The 24,063-nt window shown below is 35.2% G+C and overlaps 6 non-coding genes across 6 annotated transcripts; all 6 read right to left on the bottom strand.

The window, feature by feature from the left end:
• Nucleotides 1–1,315: 1,315 nt before the first annotated feature.
• LOC129217853 (5S ribosomal RNA) lies at nt 1,316–1,434 on the bottom strand. The gene has a single exon (XR_008580274.1). It is a non-coding gene; the product is annotated as a 5S ribosomal RNA (ribosomal RNA).
• A 3,563-nt stretch (nt 1,435–4,997) lies between these two features.
• LOC129217854 (5S ribosomal RNA) lies at nt 4,998–5,116 on the bottom strand. Its single transcript, XR_008580275.1, has one exon. It is a non-coding gene; the product is annotated as a 5S ribosomal RNA (ribosomal RNA).
• Nucleotides 5,117–8,802: 3,686 nt separating this feature from the next.
• LOC129217855 (5S ribosomal RNA) lies at nt 8,803–8,921 on the bottom strand. The gene has a single exon (XR_008580276.1). It is a non-coding gene; the product is annotated as a 5S ribosomal RNA (ribosomal RNA).
• Nucleotides 8,922–13,486: 4,565 nt separating this feature from the next.
• On the bottom strand, nt 13,487–13,605 carry LOC129217838 (5S ribosomal RNA). Its single transcript, XR_008580265.1, has one exon. It is a non-coding gene; the product is annotated as a 5S ribosomal RNA (ribosomal RNA).
• A 3,555-nt stretch (nt 13,606–17,160) lies between these two features.
• LOC129217839 (5S ribosomal RNA) lies at nt 17,161–17,279 on the bottom strand. The gene has a single exon (XR_008580266.1). It is a non-coding gene; the product is annotated as a 5S ribosomal RNA (ribosomal RNA).
• A 3,335-nt stretch (nt 17,280–20,614) lies between these two features.
• LOC129217840 (5S ribosomal RNA) lies at nt 20,615–20,733 on the bottom strand. The gene has a single exon (XR_008580267.1). It is a non-coding gene; the product is annotated as a 5S ribosomal RNA (ribosomal RNA).
• Nucleotides 20,734–24,063: the final 3,330 nt, after the last annotated feature.

A 24,063-nucleotide genomic window follows, 5' to 3' on the forward strand; every position in this document is an offset into this window, starting at 1 on the left:
ATCAAGAGCAACTTGTTTCTATATTCATATCCAAGTTTGCGTAATACTGCTAATTTTCTAAAGGCCCTCGTTTAATCTCTGCGTTATGCAAGTCATTTGGGCGATCTTTGGCGATACGTGCTAATTAAAACTGCTTTTGGCAATGTAAACTAATTGAAATAGTAACTAAGACTAAATAAAGTGATCACATCCTCGCAGAAGTAACTTAAAGTAATACATGTGCCTCAGAGCCAGAAGGAAGTACATCACATAATGGTAATTTTACCAGGAGCGAGGAAAATCGTATTTCTGGCGCATGCAAAGAATGTGACCCGCTCTCTTTGAACCCTGGTAACAAATTGAAAAGGATTTTTTTTTTTTTTTAAGAATTACTTTCACATGGCTCGATGTGGAAAAGGTTTCTATATACAATGCACTTATAAACGGAAAAGCGCAATTTTTAGACTTGTGCTGAGGTATATTTATATATATTCCCCTCCCCCACATGTAACGATCGCAGGCAGGCACTTCTTTTAGAAAACAATTTTTCGAAATAATTTTTCCCCAGATCAGATTTGTTTTTGAAAAACTTTCATTGCTTGAATATTTGACCTAAAAATGGCGTAGATAAATTATGATGTGTTTTTAGTGTTAGAGTGAAGAGAAGTCCTTTCCTACATTTTGGAAGCGAGAAAAAAAAAAAAAAAAAAACGAAAACGTAAAGGGAAGATAATAGGAAATATCCAATGTTTTTTTAATCACAAATAAGCAAATTGCTGAATACACTTGTTTCGGGGTTTCCTGGAACCCCTTTTTCGACTCAGTTTTTTGAGCTTTTGCATGTAAAGACATCCGGAAAAAGCTCACAACTTCGAAATGAAAAGGCGATGCCTGGAAACCCCGAAACGCGTGTATTCAGTAACCTGTTTATTTTTGCTAAAAAGGTGAATATTTCCTATTATTTCTCAGCATAAAGGTATTAATTTATTTCGTAAAGGGAAGAGTTGGAAGTTGTTTTCATTCGAAAATTAAAAAAAAAAAAAAAAAAACTCAAATAATGTGGCCTCTCTTGAAGAACATTGAAGGCTTTTAAAGTATGCAGAATGGCCTAACGTGAAGTAAGTTTGAAGTTTTCCCTAGGGTATATGAGAGTAATATTGAGTACTGCTTTCTATTACTTTTCGGTAGAAGTATGAAGAGTCGCTCTATTTTCTGCGTAAAATTATGCAAAGAAATGCATTTTGGGAGAGAAAAGAAATTCAAGCCGTTCCAAAAGCATAGACGTCAGGGGGCTTAAAGTATAAAAATTTATTTAAGTGTTAAAAAAATTAAAAAATGTCAACAGCACGTGGTGTTCCCAGGTGGTCACCCTCCCAAGTACTGACCACGCCCGATGTTGCTTGACTTCGGTGATCGGACGAGAACCGGTATTTTCAACATGGTATGGCCGTTGACAGTTTCGTAACAAACTAGACATTAATATAAGCTTTAAAGTGAATACTATCAATTTGATTATTGTTTCCCCCCTTTCGCAGTTAGTTAAAACTTTTGAATCTGCGCACGTTCCGCAATGGTGTTGAGAATATATCAATCTCAAACTAACCATTACAAGATCCAGCGATCTGAATTTAAGAGTGACGAGCCTTCAAACTTGAACGAAACATTGAGTTTTATTTTGGGGGAAAATTGAATTTTATCTTGCAAACACAGGCAGCTTAAGCAAAATTTCATGCTGGTTTTCAACTGCAATTCAGTATTTTATTATTTGACCATGTCGAAAAGATAGTCAAGAACCGAGTTATAAGCTTCGGCGCGACGAGAATCTTTTTCATTGTTTTTTGTTGGAAATTTTTCTTTCCAAAATCTTTTTTTAAAATATCAAATGATCCCGGGGATTCCCTACGTTTAGATTTGTTCTAAACATGGACAGAAGAATATAGCGATTACTGCTGCTGCCATCTTCCGAATTCATGAGAAATCAAACAGCACAAGAGGAAAGTTAAATCTGACGGCTACTTTTGGGTATCCATCTATTGTTTTATAACCAGCGGTCGTAGCTAACACGATAAAAGCAACACAGTGTTGCAGCCGTTAATTTTTTTCCTGTACTTTTTAGAGTAATGCGCCGCGTTCCAGTTTTAGTCTGTTGTGCAATATAAAATAACAGTAGCGATCATGGCAGCTACTTTTAACATGAATAGAATTAAGAAACACGGTTAGAAGGCGACTAATTTTTGGAGTCTGATTGGTGCAAATTTTACACGAGTCCATCAGCGAGAATATCCTCGTGGCCAAGCGTTTTAGAATGATAATTACGCCTAGAGTTACGTAGAGGCTGGCAGCACTTGTTTCGGAAATCTTGTTGTCAGTGCTTGTACTCGAAATCACACGTGTTGTAACAAGTTTCCGAATTAATGTTTCTGTTGCCTTAAATATGCGAGCTACTTTCTAGTTTCATGAGGATATGATAGGAGTGAAACCTTTTTTTAGTGTACTCGAGAAAATGAAAAACGGTCGTGTTTAGTAGCGTGTAAACTTTGCCCGGTCAACAAGAACTCAAATCCGTCCGCCTCTGTTTGGAAATGGTATGTAGCACATTCTTAGTAATGTTTTGTATTTCAAACAGTCTATTATAGTAATTTCCTTATTTAACAATCAATTTGTATGAATTAATTTGCTTGAATTCGCTGGTTATACGTCTGTAAGTTTCTACACCTCGCTGTGATTGTTTGGTAGTCTCGATAAGACGCTTTTATTTAATCTTATCGATTAAACGCAATGGTCGAACGAAATATTGCTGCCTTATTTCCATTCCTAGTCATGCTTTCAATCTACTTTATTGTTTTAATCCCCTATATGGTTTAAATAAGACTGTAGTTAACAGCATTGATTTCGCGCTGCGAATCAATTGTATGGTGACACAGTTTGATTTTTAATGTTTTCAACGTGAATTATGACCCGAGTTCGCAGTTCCATACTTCACGCATTGCCAGGATACGTAATTCGGACAACGTATTGGAGTTTCATTCCTGAAACATGTAACGGTGTGCTTAAAATCACCCCTTCTTATTTGCAAGCGAATATCACTATTTTTCCTTTAATATAGGAGCAGCCAGAAATTCGAAAAGAACGCCCCCATTTAGGGAAAACGATGTTTGACGAGGTATCTCACTTCTCATTCATATTCATCTAAAACTTACTGTGAAGTCACTGATATTGGGACAACTTGACACGCAAAAGGATTTTAATTTAAAAAAAAAAGTTTTGCAAAAAACCCATCGTTTTCGTAGAACCATTTTTTCGTGAGCCAGCCTCTAGTTTATCAACGTATTAACTAAACAAGATATTTATGCGAAAAAAAGTTAGGAGACCGATAAAAGGAATTTAAAAAAAATATTCTATATCCAAAGCACTGAAATTTCTTCACGCAACGTCATAAATCAATTGAAGACCCTTAATCTTTGTTTAACGAAAGCGATTTTTCTCTTTTTTTTTTTTTTTTTTTTTTTACTCGACACCTCGCCCTTTTTTTTAACTATTTGATATCATTCCGTATAAGCGTGTATAGAAATATTCGTATTGAAAAATTTGGTATTAAGGCCCGTACAAAAGGTTTGTGTTTTATTTAGCGATTGTCTCTCTCACGGACAAACGGATGCCCTTTCTTATTTCTTAATTATTTCTGTAAGTGAATATTTTTGTTAATCAAGAGCAACTTGTTTCTATATTCATATCCAAGTTTGCGTAATACTGCTAATTTTCTAAAGGCCCTCGTTTAATCTCTGCGTTATGCAAGTCATTTGGGCGATCTTTGGCGATACGTGCTAATTAAAACTGCTTTTGGCAATGTAAACTAATTGAAATAGTAACTAAGACTAAATAAAGTGATCACATCCTCGCAGAAGTAACTTAAAGTAATACATGTGCCTCAGAGCCAGAAGGAAGTACATCACATAATGGTAATTTTACCAGGAGCGAGGAAAATCGTATTTCTGGCGCATGCAAAGAATGTGACCCGCTCTCTTTGAACCCTGGTAACAAATTGAAAAGGATTTTTTTTTTTTTTTAAGAATTACTTTCACATGGCTCGATGTGGAAAAGGTTTCTATATACAATGCACTTATAAACGGAAAAGCGCAATTTTTAGACTTGTGCTGAGGTATATTTATATATATTCCCCTCCCCCACATGTAACGATCGCAGGCAGGCACTTCTTTTAGAAAACAATTTTTCGAAATAATTTTTCCCCAGATCAGATTTGTTTTTGAAAAACTTTCATTGCTTGAATATTTGACCTAAAAATGGCGTAGATAAATTATGATGTGTTTTTAGTGTTAGAGTGAAGAGAAGTCCTTTCCTACATTTTGGAAGCGAGAAAAAAAAAAAAAAAAAACGAAAACGTAAAGGGAAGATAATAGGAAATATCCAATGTTTTTTTAATCACAAATAAGCAAATTGCTGAATACACTTGTTTCGGGGTTTCCTGGAACCCCTTTTTCGACTCAGTTTTTTGAGCTTTTGCATGTAAAGACATCCGGAAAAAGCTCACAACTTCGAAATGAAAAGGCGATGCCTGGAAACCCCGAAACGCGTGTATTCAGTAACCTGTTTATTTTTGCTAAAAAGGTGAATATTTCCTATTATTTCTCAGCATAAAGGTATTAATTTATTTCGTAAAGGGAAGAGTTGGAAGTTGTTTTCATTCGAAAATTAAAAAAAAAAAAAAAAAAACTCAAATAATGTGGCCTCTCTTGAAGAACATTGAAGGCTTTTAAAGTATGCAGAATGGCCTAACGTGAAGTAAGTTTGAAGTTTTCCCTAGGGTATATGAGAGTAATATTGAGTACTGCTTTCTATTACTTTTCGGTAGAAGTATGAAGAGTCGCTCTATTTTCTGCGTAAAATTATGCAAAGAAATGCATTTTGGGAGAGAAAAGAAATTCAAGCCGTTCCAAAAGCATAGACGTCAGGGGGCTTAAAGTATAAAAATTTATTTAAGTGTTAAAAAAATTAAAAAATGTCAACAGCACGTGGTGTTCCCAGGTGGTCACCCTCCCAAGTACTGACCACGCCCGATGTTGCTTGACTTCGGTGATCGGACGAGAACCGGTATTTTCAACATGGTATGGCCGTTGACAGTTCGTAACAAACTAGACATTAATATAAGCTTTAAAGTGAATACTATCAATTTGATTATTGTTTCCCCCCTTTCGCAGTTAGTTAAAACTTTTGAATCTGCGCACGTTCCGCAATGGTGTTGAGAATATATCAATCTCAAACTAACCATTACAAGATCCAGCGATCTGAATTTAAGAGTGACGAGCCTTCAAACTTGAACGAAACATTGAGTTTTATTTTGGGGGAAAATTGAATTTTATCTTGCAAACACAGGCAGCTTAAGCAAAATTTCATGCTGGTTTTCAACTGCAATTCAGTATTTTATTATTTGACCATGTCGAAAAGATAGTCAAGAACCGAGTTATAAGCTTCGGCGCGACGAGAATCTTTTTCATTGTTTTTTGTTGGAAATTTTTCTTTCCAAAATCTTTTTTTAAAATATCAAATGATCCCGGGGATTCCCTACGTTTAGATTTGTTCTAAACATGGACAGAAGAATATAGCGATTACTGCTGCTGCCATCTTCCGAATTCATGAGAAATCAAACAGCACAAGAGGAAAGTTAAATCTGACGGCTACTTTTGGGTATCCATCTATTGTTTTATAACCAGCGGTCGTAGCTAACACGATAAAAGCAACACAGTGTTGCAGCCGTTAATTTTTTTCCTGTACTTTTTAGAGTAATGCGCCGCGTTCCAGTTTTAGTCTGTTGTGCAATATAAAATAACAGTAGCGATCATGGCAGCTACTTTTAACATGAATAGAATTAAGAAACAGCCGTTAATTTTTTTCCTGTACTTTTTAGAGTAATGCGCCGCGTTCCAGTTTTAGTCTGTTGTGCAATATAAAATAACAGTAGCGATCATGGCAGCTACTTTTAACATGAATAGAATTAAGAAACACGGTTAGAAGGCGACTAATTTTTGGAGTCTGATTGGTGCAAATTTTACACGAGTCCATCAGCGAGAATATCCTCGTGGCCAAGCGTTTTAGAATGATAATTACGCCTAGAGTTACGTAGAGGCTGGCAGCACTTGTTTCGGAAATCTTGTTGTCAGTGCTTGTACTCGAAATCACACGTGTTGTAACAAGTTTCCGAATTAATGTTTCTGTTGCCTTAAATATGCGAGCTACTTTCTAGTTTCATGAGGATATGATAGGAGTGAAACCTTTTTTTAGTGTACTCGAGAAAATGAAAAACGGTCGTGTTTAGTAGCGTGTAAACTTTGCCCGGTCAACAAGAACTCAAATCCGTCCGCCTCTGTTTGGAAATGGTATGTAGCACATTCTTAGTAATGTTTTGTATTTCAAACAGTCTATTATAGTAATTTCCTTATTTAACAATCAATTTGTATGAATTAATTTGCTTGAATTCGCTGGTTATACGTCTGTAAGTTTCTACACCTCGCTGTGATTGTTTGGTAGTCTCGATAAGACGCTTTTATTTAATCTTATCGATTAAACGCAATGGTCGAACGAAATATTGCTGCCTTATTTCCATTCCTAGTCATGCTTTCAATCTACTTTATTGTTTTAATCCCCTATATGGTTTAAATAAGACTGTAGTTAACAGCATTGATTTCGCGCTGCGAATCAATTGTATGGTGACACAGTTTGATTTTTAATGTTTTCAACGTGAATTATGACCCGAGTTCGCAGTTCCATACTTCACGCATTGCCAGGATACGTAATTCGGACAACGTATTGGAGTTTCATTCCTGAAACATGTAACGGTGTGCTTAAAATCACCCCTTCTTATTTGCAAGCGAATATCACTATTTTTCCTTTAATATAGGAGCAGCCAGAAATTCGAAAAGAACGCCCCCATTTAGGGAAAACGATGTTTGACGAGGTATCTCACTTCTCATTCATATTCATCTAAAACTTACTGTGAAGTCACTGATATTGGGACAACTTGACACGCAAAAGGATTTTAATTTAAAAAAAAAAGTTTTGCAAAAAACCCATCGTTTTCGTAGAACCATTTTTTCGTGAGCCAGCCTCTAGTTTATCAACGTATTAACTAAACAAGATATTTATGCGAAAAAAAGTTAGGAGACCGATAAAAGGAATTTAAAAAAAATATTCTATATCCAAAGCACTGAAATTTCTTCACGCAACGTCATAAATCAATTGAAGACCCTTAATCTTTGTTTAACGAAAGCGATTTTTCTCTTTTTTTTTTTTTTTTTTTTTTTACTCGACACCTCGCCCTTTTTTTTAACTATTTGATATCATTCCGTATAAGCGTGTATAGAAATATTCGTATTGAAAAATTTGGTATTAAGGCCCGTACAAAAGGTTTGTGTTTTATTTAGCGATTGTCTCTCTCACGGACAAACGGATGCCCTTTCTTATTTCTTAATTATTTCTGTAAGTGAATATTTTTGTTAATCAAGAGCAACTTGTTTCTATATTCATATCCAAGTTTGCGTAATACTGCTAATTTTCTAAAGGCCCTCGTTTAATCTCTGCGTTATGCAAGTCATTTGGGCGATCTTTGGCGATACGTGCTAATTAAAACTGCTTTTGGCAATGTAAACTAATTGAAATAGTAACTAAGACTAAATAAAGTGATCACATCCTCGCAGAAGTAACTTAAAGTAATACATGTGCCTCAGAGCCAGAAGGAAGTACATCACATAATGGTAATTTTACCAGGAGCGAGGAAAATCGTATTTCTGGCGCATGCAAAGAATGTGACCCGCTCTCTTTGAACCCTGGTAACAAATTGAAAAGGATTTTTTTTTTTTTTTAAGAATTACTTTCACATGGCTCGATGTGGAAAAGGTTTCTATATACAATGCACTTATAAACGGAAAAGCGCAATTTTTAGACTTGTGCTGAGGTATATTTATATATATTCCCCTCCCCCACATGTAACGATCGCAGGCAGGCACTTCTTTTAGAAAACAATTTTTCGAAATAATTTTTCCCCAGATCAGATTTGTTTTTGAAAAACTTTCATTGCTTGAATATTTGACCTAAAAATGGCGTAGATAAATTATGATGTGTTTTTAGTGTTAGAGTGAAGAGAAGTCCTTTCCTACATTTTGGAAGCGAGAAAAAAAAAAAAAAAACGAAAACGTAAAGGGAAGATAATAGGAAATATCCAATGTTTTTTTAATCACAAATAAGCAAATTGCTGAATACACTTGTTTCGGGGTTTCCTGGAACCCCTTTTTCGACTCAGTTTTTTGAGCTTTTGCATGTAAAGACATCCGGAAAAAGCTCACAACTTCGAAATGAAAAGGCGATGCCTGGAAACCCCGAAACGCGTGTATTCAGTAACCTGTTTATTTTTGCTAAAAAGGTGAATATTTCCTATTATTTCTCAGCATAAAGGTATTAATTTATTTCGTAAAGGGAAGAGTTGGAAGTTGTTTTCATTCGAAAATTAAAAAAAAAAAAAAAAAAACTCAAATAATGTGGCCTCTCTTGAAGAACATTGAAGGCTTTTAAAGTATGCAGAATGGCCTAACGTGAAGTAAGTTTGAAGTTTTCCCTAGGGTATATGAGAGTAATATTGAGTACTGCTTTCTATTACTTTTCGGTAGAAGTATGAAGAGTCGCTCTATTTTCTGCGTAAAATTATGCAAAGAAATGCATTTTGGGAGAGAAAAGAAATTCAAGCCGTTCCAAAAGCATAGACGTCAGGGGGCTTAAAGTATAAAAATTTATTTAAGTGTTAAAAAAATTAAAAAATGTCAACAGCACGTGGTGTTCCCAGGTGGTCACCCTCCCAAGTACTGACCACGCCCGATGTTGCTTGACTTCGGTGATCGGACGAGAACCGGTATTTTCAACATGGTATGGCCGTTGACAGTTCGTAACAAACTAGACATTAATATAAGCTTTAAAGTGAATACTATCAATTTGATTATTGTTTCCCCCCTTTCGCAGTTAGTTAAAACTTTTGAATCTGCGCACGTTCCGCAATGGTGTTGAGAATATATCAATCTCAAACTAACCATTACAAGATCCAGCGATCTGAATTTAAGAGTGACGAGCCTTCAAACTTGAACGAAACATTGAGTTTTATTTTGGGGGAAAATTGAATTTTATCTTGCAAACACAGGCAGCTTAAGCAAAATTTCATGCTGGTTTTCAACTGCAATTCAGTATTTTATTATTTGACCATGTCGAAAAGATAGTCAAGAACCGAGTTATAAGCTTCGGCGCGACGAGAATCTTTTTCATTGTTTTTTGTTGGAAATTTTTCTTTCCAAAATCTTTTTTTAAAATATCAAATGATCCCGGGGATTCCCTACGTTTAGATTTGTTCTAAACATGGACAGAAGAATATAGCGATTACTGCTGCTGCCATCTTCCGAATTCATGAGAAATCAAACAGCACAAGAGGAAAGTTAAATCTGACGGCTACTTTTGGGTATCCATCTTGCATCAACCTTGACAGATCTTGATATTATACTGACGGCGTCAATATTGACGTGTTTCATACTGCATAAAGCTTGCATAAAGATTAAAAAGCAATATTACTATAACAACACGTATGCAACATTGCATTCATCTTAAAATATCAATATTGATATTACCTTAAAATAACAACATTGCATACATGTTGATGCCGTCAAGATGATATTGATTTCATGCTGTCGCCGTCAAGGTAATTAGTACACAATAGAGCAGGTGGACCTTCGTTGATACTTGCGCATGCGCACAGTTCTTTCTACCCAGCGTCCCTCGCATTGCTGGCACATTGATTCCGTCGGTTCAGAGGAGTTGCACGTGGCTTTGCATTTTTTAGGCTTCGTTAAGTTGGTTGCTTAGTTATTAGTGTGGAATAGTATTGTTTTAGGAATAACTTATGAATAACTGATATTTGCATTTGTTTATTAATATAGTACTAAACAAGTCATATCGCAGACGATGTGCGATCAATGTTAGAAATGGCCGAAAATAACAAAGGACATGAAGTCCAGAATTTCGTATTATCACTTCAATCTCACAAGTAAGATTAATTTTATTCAATGGTTATTTATGTTATTCTTTGAGATAAATTCATATGTTTTCTCCATGGGATATTTCCAATGCTGACATCCATTTGAAAATGTACTTTATTGTATTTATTTATTATTTTGCTACCTTTACTCTTAAATGTGCTATAAAAACTTCCGCAATTATTTCTAAATAGGCATTTTATGTCTTTATAATACAATTAGAAGCAAGAATTTAAAAAATAAGTCAAGTATTACGCAAAACGAAGAAACTTTCATTTTTTTAAATTAAATTGCGAGTACTATTAATATCTTTATATGAATTTCCGATCAGATGTCAGCTTTAAGAAAATATTATCAGACTAGAAAACTATCTTGAAGATTAACAGAAATAATTAAAGAATGAAATTTAATTCTCGAGTTTGAAGTGAAAATAATACAAATTGTTTTATAACCAGCGGTCGTAGCTAACACGATAAAAGCAACACAGTGTTGCAGCCGTTAATTTTTTTCCTGTACTTTTTAGAGTAATGCGCCGCGTTCCAGTTTTAGTCTGTTGTGCAATATAAAATAACAGTAGCGATCATGGCAGCTACTTTTAACATGAATAGAATTAAGAAACACGGTTAGAAGGCGACTAATTTTTGGAGTCTGATTGGTGCAAATTTTACACGAGTCCATCAGCGAGAATATCCTCGTGGCCAAGCGTTTTAGAATGATAATTACGCCTAGAGTTACGTAGAGGCTGGCAGCACTTGTTTCGGAAATCTTGTTGTCAGTGCTTGTACTCGAAATCACACGTGTTGTAACAAGTTTCCGAATTAATGTTTCTGTTGCCTTAAATATGCGAGCTACTTTCTAGTTTCATGAGGATATGATAGGAGTGAAACCTTTTTTTAGTGTACTCGAGAAAATGAAAAACGGTCGTGTTTAGTAGCGTGTAAACTTTGCCCGGTCAACAAGAACTCAAATCCGTCCGCCTCTGTTTGGAAATGGTATGTAGCACATTCTTAGTAATGTTTTGTATTTCAAACAGTCTATTATAGTAATTTCCTTATTTAACAATCAATTTGTATGAATTAATTTGCTTGAATTCGCTGGTTATACGTCTGTAAGTTTCTACACCTCGCTGTGATTGTTTGGTAGTCTCGATAAGACGCTTTTATTTAATCTTATCGATTAAACGCAATGGTCGAACGAAATATTGCTGCCTTATTTCCATTCCTAGTCATGCTTTCAATCTACTTTATTGTTTTAATCCCCTATATGGTTTAAATAAGACTGTAGTTAACAGCATTGATTTCGCGCTGCGAATCAATTGTATGGTGACACAGTTTGATTTTTAATGTTTTCAACGTGAATTATGACCCGAGTTCGCAGTTCCATACTTCACGCATTGCCAGGATACGTAATTCGGACAACGTATTGGAGTTTCATTCCTGAAACATGTAACGGTGTGCTTAAAATCACCCCTTCTTATTTGCAAGCGAATATCACTATTTTTCCTTTAATATAGGAGCAGCCAGAAATTCGAAAAGAACGCCCCCATTTAGGGAAAACGATGTTTGACGAGGTATCTCACTTCTCATTCATATTCATCTAAAACTTACTGTGAAGTCACTGATATTGGGACAACTTGACACACAAAAGGATTTTAATTAAAAAAAAAAAGTTTTGCAAAAAACCCATCGTTTTCGTAGAACCATTTTTTCGTGAGCCAGCCTCTAGTTTATCAACGTATTAACTAAACAAGATATTTATGCGAAAAAAAGTTAGGAGACCGATAAAAGGAATTTAAAAAAAATATTCTATATCCAAAGCACTGAAATTTCTTCACGCAACGTCATAAATCAATTGAAGACCCTTAATCTTTGTTTAACGAAAGCGATTTTTCTCTTTTTTTTTTTTTTTTTTTTTTTACTCGACACCTCGCCCTTTTTTTGTAACTATTTGATATCATTCCGTATAAGCGTGTATAGAAATATTCGTATTGAAAAATTTGGTATTAAGGCCCGTACAAAAGGTTTGTGTTTTATTTAGCGATTGTCTCTCTCACGGACAAACGGATGCCCTTTCTTATTTCTTAATTATTTCTGTAAGTGAATATTTTTGTTAATCAAGAGCAACTTGTTTCTATATTCATATCCAAGTTTGCGTAATACTGCTAATTTTCTAAAGGCCCTCGTTTAATCTCTGCGTTATGCAAGTCATTTGGGCGATCTTTGGCGATACGTGCTAATTAAAACTGCTTTTGGCAATGTAAACTAATTGAAATAGTAACTAAGACTAAATAAAGTGATCACATCCTCGCAGAAGTAACTTAAAGTAATACATGTGCCTCAGAGCCAGAAGGAAGTACATCACATAATGGTAATTTTACCAGGAGCGAGGAAAATCGTATTTCTGGCGCATGCAAAGAATGTGACCCGCTCTCTTTGAACCCTGGTAACAAATTGAAAAGGATTTTTTTTTTTTTTTAAGAATTACTTTCACATGGCTCGATGTGGAAAAGGTTTCTATATACAATGCACTTATAAACGGAAAAGCGCAATTTTTAGACTTGTGCTGAGGTATATTTATATATATTCCCCTCCCCCACATGTAACGATCGCAGGCAGGCACTTCTTTTAGAAAACAATTTTTCGAAATAATTTTTCCCCAGATCAGATTTGTTTTTGAAAAACTTTCATTGCTTGAATATTTGACCTAAAAATGGCGTAGATAAATTATGATGTGTTTTTAGTGTTAGAGTGAAGAGAAGTCCTTTCCTACATTTTGGAAGCGAGAAAAAAAAAAAAAAAAAAAACGAAAACGTAAAGGGAAGATAATAGGAAATATCCAATGTTTTTTTAATCACAAATAAGCAAATTGCTGAATACACTTGTTTCGGGGTTTCCTGGAACCCCTTTTTCGACTCAGTTTTTTGAGCTTTTGCATGTAAAGACATCCGGAAAAAGCTCACAACTTCGAAATGAAAAGGCGATGCCTGGAAACCCCGAAACGCGTGTATTCAGTAACCTGTTTATTTTTGCTAAAAAGGTGAATATTTCCTATTATTTCTCAGCATAAAGGTATTAATTTATTTCGTAAAGGGAAGAGTTGGAAGTTGTTTTCATTCGAAAATTAAAAAAAAAAAAAAAAAAACTCAAATAATGTGGCCTCTCTTGAAGAACATTGAAGGCTTTTAAAGTATGCAGAATGGCCTAACGTGAAGTAAGTTTGAAGTTTTCCCTAGGGTATATGAGAGTAATATTGAGTACTGCTTTCTATTACTTTTCGGTAGAAGTATGAAGAGTCGCTCTATTTTCTGCGTAAAATTATGCAAAGAAATGCATTTTGGGAGAGAAAAGAAATTCAAGCCGTTCCAAAAGCATAGACGTCAGGGGGCTTAAAGTATAAAAATTTATTTAAGTGTTAAAAAAATTAAAAAATGTCAACAGCACGTGGTGTTCCCAGGTGGTCACCCTCCCAAGTACTGACCACGCCCGATGTTGCTTGACTTCGGTGATCGGACGAGAACCGGTATTTTCAACATGGTATGGCCGTTGACAGTTCGTAACAAACTAGACATTAATATAAGCTTTAAAGTGAATACTATCAATTTGATTATTGTTTCCCCCCTTTCGCAGTTAGTTAAAACTTTTGAATCTGCGCACGTTCCGCAATGGTGTTGAGAATATATCAATCTCAAACTAACCATTACAAGATCCAGCGATCTGAATTTAAGAGTGACGAGCCTTCAAACTTGAACGAAACATTGAGTTTTATTTTGGGGGAAAATTGAATTTTATCTTGCAAACACAGGCAGCTTAAGCAAAATTTCATGCTGGTTTTCAACTGCAATTCAGTATTTTATTATTTGACCATGTCGAAAAGATAGTCAAGAACCGAGTTATAAGCTTCGGCGCGACGAGAATCTTTTTCATTGTTTTTTGTTGGAAATTTTTCTTTCCAAAATCTTTTTTTAAAATATCAAATGATCCCGGGGATTCCCTACGTTTAGATTTGTTCTAAACATGGACAGAAGAATATAGCGATTACTGCTGCTGCCATCTTCCGAATTCATGAGAAATCAAACAGCACAAGAGGAAAGTTAAATCTGACGGCTACTTTTGGGTATCCATCTATTGTTTTATAACCAGCGGTCGTAGCTAACACGATAAAAGCAACACAGTGTTGCAGCCGTTAATTTTTTTCCTGTACTTTTTAGAGTAATGCGCCGCGTTCCAGTTTTAGTCTGTTGTGCAATATAAAATAACAGTAGCGATCATGGCAGCTACTTTTAACATGAATAGAATTAAGAAACACGGTTAGAAGGCGACTAATTTTTGGAGTCTGATTGGTGCAAATTTTACACGAGTCCATCAGCGAGAATATCCTCGTGGCCAAGCGTTTTAGAATGATAATTACGCCTAGAGTTACGTAGAGGCTGGCAGCACTTGTTTCGGAAATCTTGTTGTCAGTGCTTGTACTCGAAATCACACGTGTTGTAACAAGTTTCCGAATTAATGTTTCTGTTGCCTTAAATATGCGAGCTACTTTCTAGTTTCATGAGGATATGATAGGAGTGAAACCTTTTTTTAGTGTACTCGAGAAAATGAAAAACGGTCGTGTTTAGTAGCGTGTAAACTTTGCCCGGTCAACAAGAACTCAAATCCGTCCGCCTCTGTTTGGAAATGGTATGTAGCACATTCTTAGTAATGTTTTGTATTTCAAACAGTCTATTATAGTAATTTCCTTATTTAACAATCAATTTGTATGAATTAATTTGCTTGAATTCGCTGGTTATACGTCTGTAAGTTTCTACACCTCGCTGTGATTGTTTGGTAGTCTCGATAAGACGCTTTTATTTAATCTTATCGATTAAACGCAATGGTCGAACGAAATATTGCTGCCTTATTTCCATTCCTAGTCATGCTTTCAATCTACTTTATTGTTTTAATCCCCTATATGGTTTAAATAAGACTGTAGTTAACAGCATTGATTTCGCGCTGCGAATCAATTGTATGGTGACACAGTTTGATTTTTAATGTTTTCAACGTGAATTATGACCCGAGTTCGCAGTTCCATACTTCACGCATTGCCAGGATACGTAATTCGGACAACGTATTGGAGTTTCATTCCTGAAACATGTAACGGTGTGCTTAAAATCACCCCTTCTTATTTGCAAGCGAATATCACTATTTTTCCTTTAATATAGGAGCAGCCAGAAATTCGAAAAGAACGCCCCCATTTAGGGAAAACGATGTTTGACGAGGTATCTCACTTCTCATTCATATTCATCTAAAACTTACTGTGAAGTCACTGATATTGGGACAACTTGACACACAAAAGGATTTTAATTTAAAAAAAAAAAGTTTTGCAAAAAACCCATCGTTTTCGTAGAACCATTTTTTCGTGAGCCAGCCTCTAGTTTATCAACGTATTAACTAAACAAGATATTTATGCGAAAAAAAGTTAGGAGACCGATAAAAGGAATTTAAAAAAAATATTCTATATCCAAAGCACTGAAATTTCTTCACGCAACGTCATAAATCAATTGAAGACCCTTAATCTTTGTTTAACGAAAGCGATTTTTCTCTTTTTTTTTTTTTTTTTTTTACTCGACACCTCGCCCTTTTTTTTTTAACTATTTGATATCATTCCGTATAAGCGTGTATAGAAATATTCGTATTGAAAAATTTGGTATTAAGGCCCGTACAAAAGGTTTGTGTTTTATTTAGCGATTGTCTCTCTCACGGACAAACGGATGCCCTTTCTTATTTCTTAATTATTTCTGTAAGTGAATATTTTTGTTAATCAAGAGCAACTTGTTTCTATATTCATATCCAAGTTTGCGTAATACTGCTAATTTTCTAAAGGCCCTCGTTTAATCTCTGCGTTATGCAAGTCATTTGGGCGATCTTTGGCGATACGTGCTAATTAAAACTGCTTTTGGCAATGTAAACTAATTGAAATAGTAACTAAGACTAAATAAAGTGATCACATCCTCGCAGAAGTAACTTAAAGTAATACATGTGCCTCAGAGCCAGAAGGAAGTACATCACATAATGGTAATTTTACCAGGAGCGAGGAAAATCGTATTTCTGGCGCATGCAAAGAATGTGACCCGCTCTCTTTGAACCCTGGTAACAAATTGAAAAGGATTTTTTTTTTTTTTTAAGAATTACTTTCACATGGCTCGATGTGGAAAAGGTTTCTATATACAATGCACTTATAAACGGAAAAGCGCAATTTTTAGACTTGTGCTGAGGTATATTTATATATATTCCCCTCCCCCACATGTAACGATCGCAGGCAGGCACTTCTTTTAGAAAACAATTTTTCGAAATAATTTTTCCCCAGATCAGATTTGTTTTTGAAAAACTTTCATTGCTTGAATATTTGACCTAAAAATGGCGTAGATAAATTATGATGTGTTTTTAGTGTTAGAGTGAAGAGAAGTCCTTTCCTACATTTTGGAAGCGAGAAAAAAAAAAACGAAAACGTAAAGGGAAGATAATAGGAAATATCCAATGTTTTTTTAATCACAAATAAGCAAATTGCTGAATACACTTGTTTCGGGGTTTCCTGGAACCCCTTTTTCGACTCAGTTTTTTGAGCTTTTGCATGTAAAGACATCCGGAAAAAGCTCACAACTTCGAAATGAAAAGGCGATGCCTGGAAACCCCGAAACGCGTGTATTCAGTAACCTGTTTATTTTTGCTAAAAAGGTGAATATTTCCTATTATTTCTCAGCATAAAGGTATTAATTTATTTCGTAAAGGGAAGAGTTGGAAGTTGTTTTCATTCGAAAATTAAAAAAAAAAAAAAAAAAACTCAAATAATGTGGCCTCTCTTGAAGAACATTGAAGGCTTTTAAAGTATGCAGAATGGCCTAACGTGAAGTAAGTTTGAAGTTTTCCCTAGGGTATATGAGAGTAATATTGAGTACTGCTTTCTATTACTTTTCGGTAGAAGTATGAAGAGTCGCTCTATTTTCTGCGTAAAATTATGCAAAGAAATGCATTTTGGGAGAGAAAAGAAATTCAAGCCGTTCCAAAAGCATAGACGTCAGGGGGCTTAAAGTATAAAAATTTATTTAAGTGTTAAAAAAATTAAAAAATGTCAACAGCACGTGGTGTTCCCAGGTGGTCACCCTCCCAAGTACTGACCACGCCCGATGTTGCTTGACTTCGGTGATCGGACGAGAACCGGTATTTTCAACATGGTATGGCCGTTGACAGTTTGTAACAAACTAGACATTAATATAAGCTTTAAAGTGAATACTATCAATTTGATTATTGTTTCCCCCCTTTCGCAGTTAGTTAAAACTTTTGAATCTGCGCACGTTCCGCAATGGTGTTGAGAATATATCAATCTCAAACTAACCATTACAAGATCCAGCGATCTGAATTTAAGAGTGACGAGCCTTCAAACTTGAACGAAACATTGAGTTTTATTTTGGGGGAAAATTGAATTTTATCTTGCAAACACAGGCAGCTTAAGCAAAATTTCATGCTGGTTTTCAACTGCAATTCAGTATTTTATTATTTGACCATGTCGAAAAGATAGTCAAGAACCGAGTTATAAGCTTCGGCGCGACGAGAATCTTTTTCATTGTTTTTTGTTGGAAATTTTTCTTTCCAAAATCTTTTTTTAAAATATCAAATGATCCCGGGGATTCCCTACGTTTAGATTTGTTCTAAACATGGACAGAAGAATATAGCGATTACTGCTGCTGCCATCTTCCGAATTCATGAGAAATCAAACAGCACAAGAGGAAAGTTAAATCTGACGGCTACTTTTGGGTATCCATCTATTGTTTTATAACCAGCGGTCGTAGCTAACACGATAAAAGCAACACAGTGTTGCAGCCGTTAATTTTTTTCCTGTACTTTTTAGAGTAATGCGCCGCGTTCCAGTTTTAGTCTGTTGTGCAATATAAAATAACAGTAGCGATCATGGCAGCTACTTTTAACATGAATAGAATTAAGAAACACGGTTAGAAGGCGACTAATTTTTGGAGTCTGATTGGTGCAAATTTTTTTACAAGCGATGATAATTCCATCAGCAGCAGAATATCATGAATAGAATTAAGAAACACTAGAAGGCGACTAATTTTTGGAGTCTGATTGGTGCAAATTTTACACGTGGCCAAGCGTTTTAGAATGATAATTACGCCTAGAGTTACGTAGAGGCTGGCAGCACTTGTTTCGGAAATCTTGTTGTCAGTGCTTGTACTCGAAATCACACGTGTTGTAACAAGTTTCCGAATTAATGTTTCTGTTGCCTTAAATATGCGAGCTACTTTCTAGTTTCATGAGGATATGATAGGAGTGAAACCTTTTTTTAGTGTACTCGAGAAAATGAAAAACGGTCGTGTTTAGTAGCGTGTAAACTTTGCCCGGTCAACAAGAACTCAAATCCGTCCGCCTCTGTTTGGAAATGGTATGTAGCACATTCTTAGTAATGTTTTGTATTTCAAACAGTCTATTATAGTAATTTCCTTATTTAACAATCAATTTGTATGAATTAATTTGCTTGAATTCGCTGGTTATACGTCTGTAAGTTTCTACACCTCGCTGTGATTGTTTGGTAGTCTCGATAAGAAGCTTTTATTTAATCTTATCGATTAAACGCAATGGTCGAACGAAATATTGCTGCCTTATTTCCATTCCTAGTCATGCTTTCAATCTACTTTATTGTTTTAATCCCCTATATGGTTTAAATAAGACTGTAGTTAACAGCATTGATTTCGCGCTGCGAATCAATTGTATGGTGACACAGTTTGATTTTTAATGTTTTCAACGTGAATTATGACCCGAGTTCGCAGTTCCATACTTCACGCATTGCCAGGATACGTAATTCGGACAACGTATTGGAGTTTCATTCCTGAAACATGTAACGGTGTGCTTAAAATCATCCCTTCTTATTTGCAAGCGAATATCACTATTTTTCCTTTAATATAGGAGCAGCCAGAAATTCGAAAAGAACGCCCCCATTTAGGGAAAACGATGTTTGACGAGGTATCTCACTTCTCATTCATATTCATCTAAAACTTACTGTGAAGTCACTGATATTGGGACAACTTGACACGCAAAAGGATTTTAATATAAAAAAAAAAGTTTTGCAAAAAACCCATCGTTTTCGTAGAACCATTTTTTCGTGAGCCAGCCTCTAGTTTATCAACGTATTAACTAAACAAGATATTTATACGAAAAAAAGTTAGGAGACCGATAAAAGGAATTTAAAAAAAATATTCTATATCCAAAGCACTGAAATTTCTTCACGCAACGTCATAAATCAATTGAAGACCCTTAATCTTTGTTTAACGAAAGCGATTTTTCTCTTTTTTTTTTTTACTCGACACCTCGCCCTTTTTTTTAACTATTTGATATCATTCCGTATAAGCGTGTATAGAAATATTCGTATTAAAAAGTTTGGTATTAAGGCCCGTACAAAAGGTTTATGTTTTATTTAGCGATTGTCTCTCTCACGGACAAACGGATGCCCTTTCTTATTTCTTAATTATTTCTGTAAGTGAATATTTTTGTTAATCAAGAGCAACTTGTTTCTATATTCATATCCAAGTTTGCGTAATACTGCTAATTTTCTAAAGGCCCTCGTTTAATCTCTGCGTTATGCAAGTCATTTGGGCGATCTTTGGCGATACGTGCTAATTAAAACTGCTTTTGGCAATGTAAACTAATTGAAATAGTAACTAAGACTAAATAAAGTGATCACATCCTCGCAGAAGTAACTTAAAGTAATACATGTGCCTCAGAGCCAGAAGGAAGTACATCACATAATGGTAATTTTACCAGGAGCGAGGAAAATTTGCTTGAATATTTGACCTAAAAATGGCGTAGATAAATTATGATGTGTTTTTAGTGTTAGAGTGAAGAGAAGTCCTTTCCTACATTTTGGAAGCGAGGAAAAAAAAAAAAAAAACGAAAACGTAAAGGGAAGATAATAGGAAATATCCAATGTTTTTTTAATCACAAATAAGCAAATTGCTGAATACACTTGTTTCGGAATTTCCTGGAACCCCTTTTTCGACTCAGTTTTTTGAGCTTTTGCATGTAAAGACATCCGGAAAAAGCTCACAACTTCGAAATGAAAAGGCGATGCCTGGAAACCCCGAAACGCGTGTATTCAGTAACCTGTTTATTTTTGCTAAAAAGGTGAATATTTCCTATTATTTCTCAGCATAAAGGTATTAATTTATTTCGTAAAGGGAAGAGTTGGAAGTTGTTTTCATTCGAAAATTAAAAAAAAAAAAAAAAAAAACTCAAATAATGTGGCCTCTCTTGAAGAACATTGAAGGCTTTTAAAGTATGCAGAATGGCCTAACGTGAAGTAAGTTTGAAGTTTTCCCTAGGGTATATGAGAGTAATATTGAGTACTGCTTTCTATTACTTTTCGGTAGAAGTATGAAGAGTCGCTCTATTTTCTGCGTAAAATTATGCAAAGAAATGCATTTTGGGAGAGAAAAGAAATTCAAGCCGTTCCAAAAGTATAGACGTCAGGGGGCTTAAAGTATAAAAATTTATTTAAGTGTTAAAAAAATTAAAAAATGTCAACAGCACGTGGTGTTCCCAGGTGGTCACCCTCCCAAGTACTGACCACGCCCGATGTTGCTTGACTTCGGTGATCGGACGAGAACCGGTATTTTCAACATGGTATGGCCGTTGACAGTTCGTAACTAACTAGACATTAATATAAGCTTTAAAGTGAATACTATCAATTTGATTATTGTTTCCCCCCTTTCGCAGTTAGTTAAAACTTTTGAATCTGCGCACGTTCCGCAATGGTGTTGAGAATATATCAATCTCAAACTAACCATTACAAGATCCAGCGCTCTGAATTTAAGAGTGACGAGCCTTCAAACTTGAACGAAACATTGAGTTTTATTTTGGGGGAAAATTGAATTTTATCTTGCAAACACAGGCAGCTTAAGCAAAATTTCATGCTGGTTTTCAACTGCAATTCAGTATTTTATTATTTGACCATGTCGAAAAGATAGTCAAGAACCGAGTTATAAGCTTCGGCGCGACGAGAATCTTTTTCATTGTTTTTTGTTGGAAATTTTTCTTTCCAAAATCTTTTTTTAAAATATCAAATGATCCCGGGGATTCCCTACGTTTAGATTTGTTCTAAACATGGACAGAAGAATATAGCGATTACTGCTGCTGCCATCTTCCGAATTCATGAGAAATCAAACAGCACAAGAGGAAAGTTAAATCTGACGGCTACTTTTGGGTATCCATCTATTGTTTTATAACCAGCGGTCGTAGCTAACACGATAAAAGCAACACAGTGTTGCAGCCGTTAATTTTTTTCCTGTACTTTTTAGAGTAATGCGCCGCGTTCCAGTTTTAGTCTGTTGTGCAATATAAAATAACAGTAGCGATCATGGCAGCTACTTTTAACATGAATAGAATTAAGAAACACGGTTAGAAGGCGACTAATTTTTGGAGTCTGATTGGTGCAAATTTTACACGAGTCCATCAGCGAGAATATCCTCGTGGCCAAGCGTTTTAGAATGATAATTACGCCTAGAGTTACGTAGAGGCTGGCAGCACTTGTTTCGGAAATCTTGTTGTCAGTGCTTGTACTCGAAATCACACGTGTTGTAACAAGTTTCCGAATTAATGTTTCTGTTGCCTTAAATATGCGAGCTACTTTCTAGTTTCATGAGGATATGATAGGAGTGAAACCTTTTTTTAGTGTACTCGAGAAAATGAAAAACGGTCGTGTTTAGTAGCGTGTAAACTTTGCCCGGTCAACAAGAACTCAAATCCGTCCGCCTCTGTTTGGAAATGGTATGTAGCACATTCTTAGTAATGTTTTGTATTTCAAACAGTCTATTATAGTAATTTCCTTATTTAACAATCAATTTGTATGAATTAATTTGCTTGAATTCGCTGGTTATACGTCTGTAAGTTTCTACACCTCGCTGTGATTGTTTGGTAGTCTCGATAAGAAGCTTTTATTTAATCTTATCGATTAAACGCAATGGTCGAACGAAATATTGCTGCCTTATTTCCATTCCTAGTCATGCTTTCAATCTACTTTATTGTTTTAATCCCCTATATGGTTTAAATAAGACTGTAGTTAACAGCATTGATTTCGCGCTGCGAATCAATTGTATGGTGACACAGTTTGATTTTTAATGTTTTCAACGTGAATTATGACCCGAGTTCGCAGTTCCATACTTCACGCATTGCCAGGATACGTAATTCGGACAACGTATTGGAGTTTCATTCCTGAAACATGTAACGGTGTGCTTAAAATCATCCCTTCTTATTTGCAAGCGAATATCACTATTTTTCCTTTAATATAGGAGCAGCCAGAAATTCGAAAAGAACGCCCCCATTTAGGGAAAACGATGTTTGACGAGGTATCTCACTTCTCATTCATATTCATCTAAAACTTACTGTGAAGTCACTGATATTGGGACAACTTGACACGCAAAAGGATTTTAATATAAAAAAAAAAGTTTTGCAAAAAACCCATCGTTTTCGTAGAACCATTTTTTCGTGAGCCAGCCTCTAGTTTATCAACGTATTAACTAAACAAGATATTTATACGAAAAAAAGTTAGGAGACCGATAAAAGGAATTTAAAAAAAATATTCTATATCCAAAGCACTGAAATTTCTTCACGCAACGTCATAAATCAATTGAAGACCCTTAATCTTTGTTTAACGAAAGCGATTTTTCTCTCTTTTTTTTTTTTTACTCGACACCTCGCCCTTTTTTTTAACTATTTGATATCATTCCGTATAAGCGTGTATAGAAATATTCGTATTAAAAAGTTTGGTATTAAGGCCCGTACAAAAGGTTTATGTTTTATTTAGCGATTGTCTCTCTCACGGACAAACGGATGCCCTTTCTTATTTCTTAATTATTTCTGTAAGTGAATATTTTTGTTAATCAAGAGCAACTTGTTTCTATATTCATATCCAAGTTTGCGTAATACTGCTAATTTTCTAAAGGCCCTCGTTTAATCTCTGCGTTATGCAAGTCATTTGGGCGATCTTTGGCGATACGTGCTAATTAAAACTGCTTTTGGCAATGTAAACTAATTGAAATAGTAACTAAGACTAAATAAAGTGATCACATCCTCGCAGAAGTAACTTAAAGTAATACATGTGCCTCAGAGCCAGAAGGAAGTACATCACATAATGGTAATTTTACCAGGAGCGAGGAAAATTTGCTTGAATATTTGACCTAAAAATGGCGTAGATAAATTATGATGTGTTTTTAGTGTTAGAGTGAAGAGAAGTCCTTTCCTACATTTTGGAAGCGAGGAAGTCCTTTCCTAAAAAAAAAAAAAAACGAAAACGTAAAGGGAAGATAATAGGAAATATCCAATGTTTTTTTAATCACAAATAAGCAAATTGCTGAATACACTTGTTTCGGAATTTCCTGGAACCCCTTTTTCGACTCAGTTTTTTGAGCTTTTGCATGTAAAGACATCCGGAAAAAGCTCACAACTTCGAAATGAAAAGGCGATGCCTGGAAACCCCGAAACGCGTGTATTCAGTAACCTGTTTATTTTTGCTAAAAAGGTGAATATTTCCTATTATTTCTCAGCATAAAGGTATTAATTTATTTCGTAAAGGGAAGAGTTGGAAGTTGTTTTCATTCGAAAATTAAAAAAAAAAAAAAAAAACTCAAATAATGTGGCCTCTCTTGAAGAACATTGAAGGCTTTTAAAGTATGCAGAATGGCCTAACGTGAAGTAAGTTTGAAGTTTTCCCTAGGGTATATGAGAGTAATATTGAGTACTGCTTTCTATTACTTTTCGGTAGAAGTATGAAGAGTCGCTCTATTTTCTGCGTAAAATTATGCAAAGAAATGCATTTTGGGAGAGAAAAGAAATTCAAGCCGTTCCAAAAGTATAGACGTCAGGGGGCTTAAAGTATAAAAATTTATTTAAGTGTTAAAAAAATTAAAAAATGTCAACAGCACGTGGTGTTCCCAGGTGGTCACCCTCCCAAGTACTGACCACGCCCGATG

The sequence above is a fragment of the Uloborus diversus genome, chromosome 2 (genome assembly GCF_026930045.1).
Source record: "Uloborus diversus isolate 005 chromosome 2, Udiv.v.3.1, whole genome shotgun sequence".
Lineage (NCBI taxonomy): Eukaryota > Metazoa > Arthropoda > Arachnida > Araneae > Uloboridae > Uloborus > Uloborus diversus.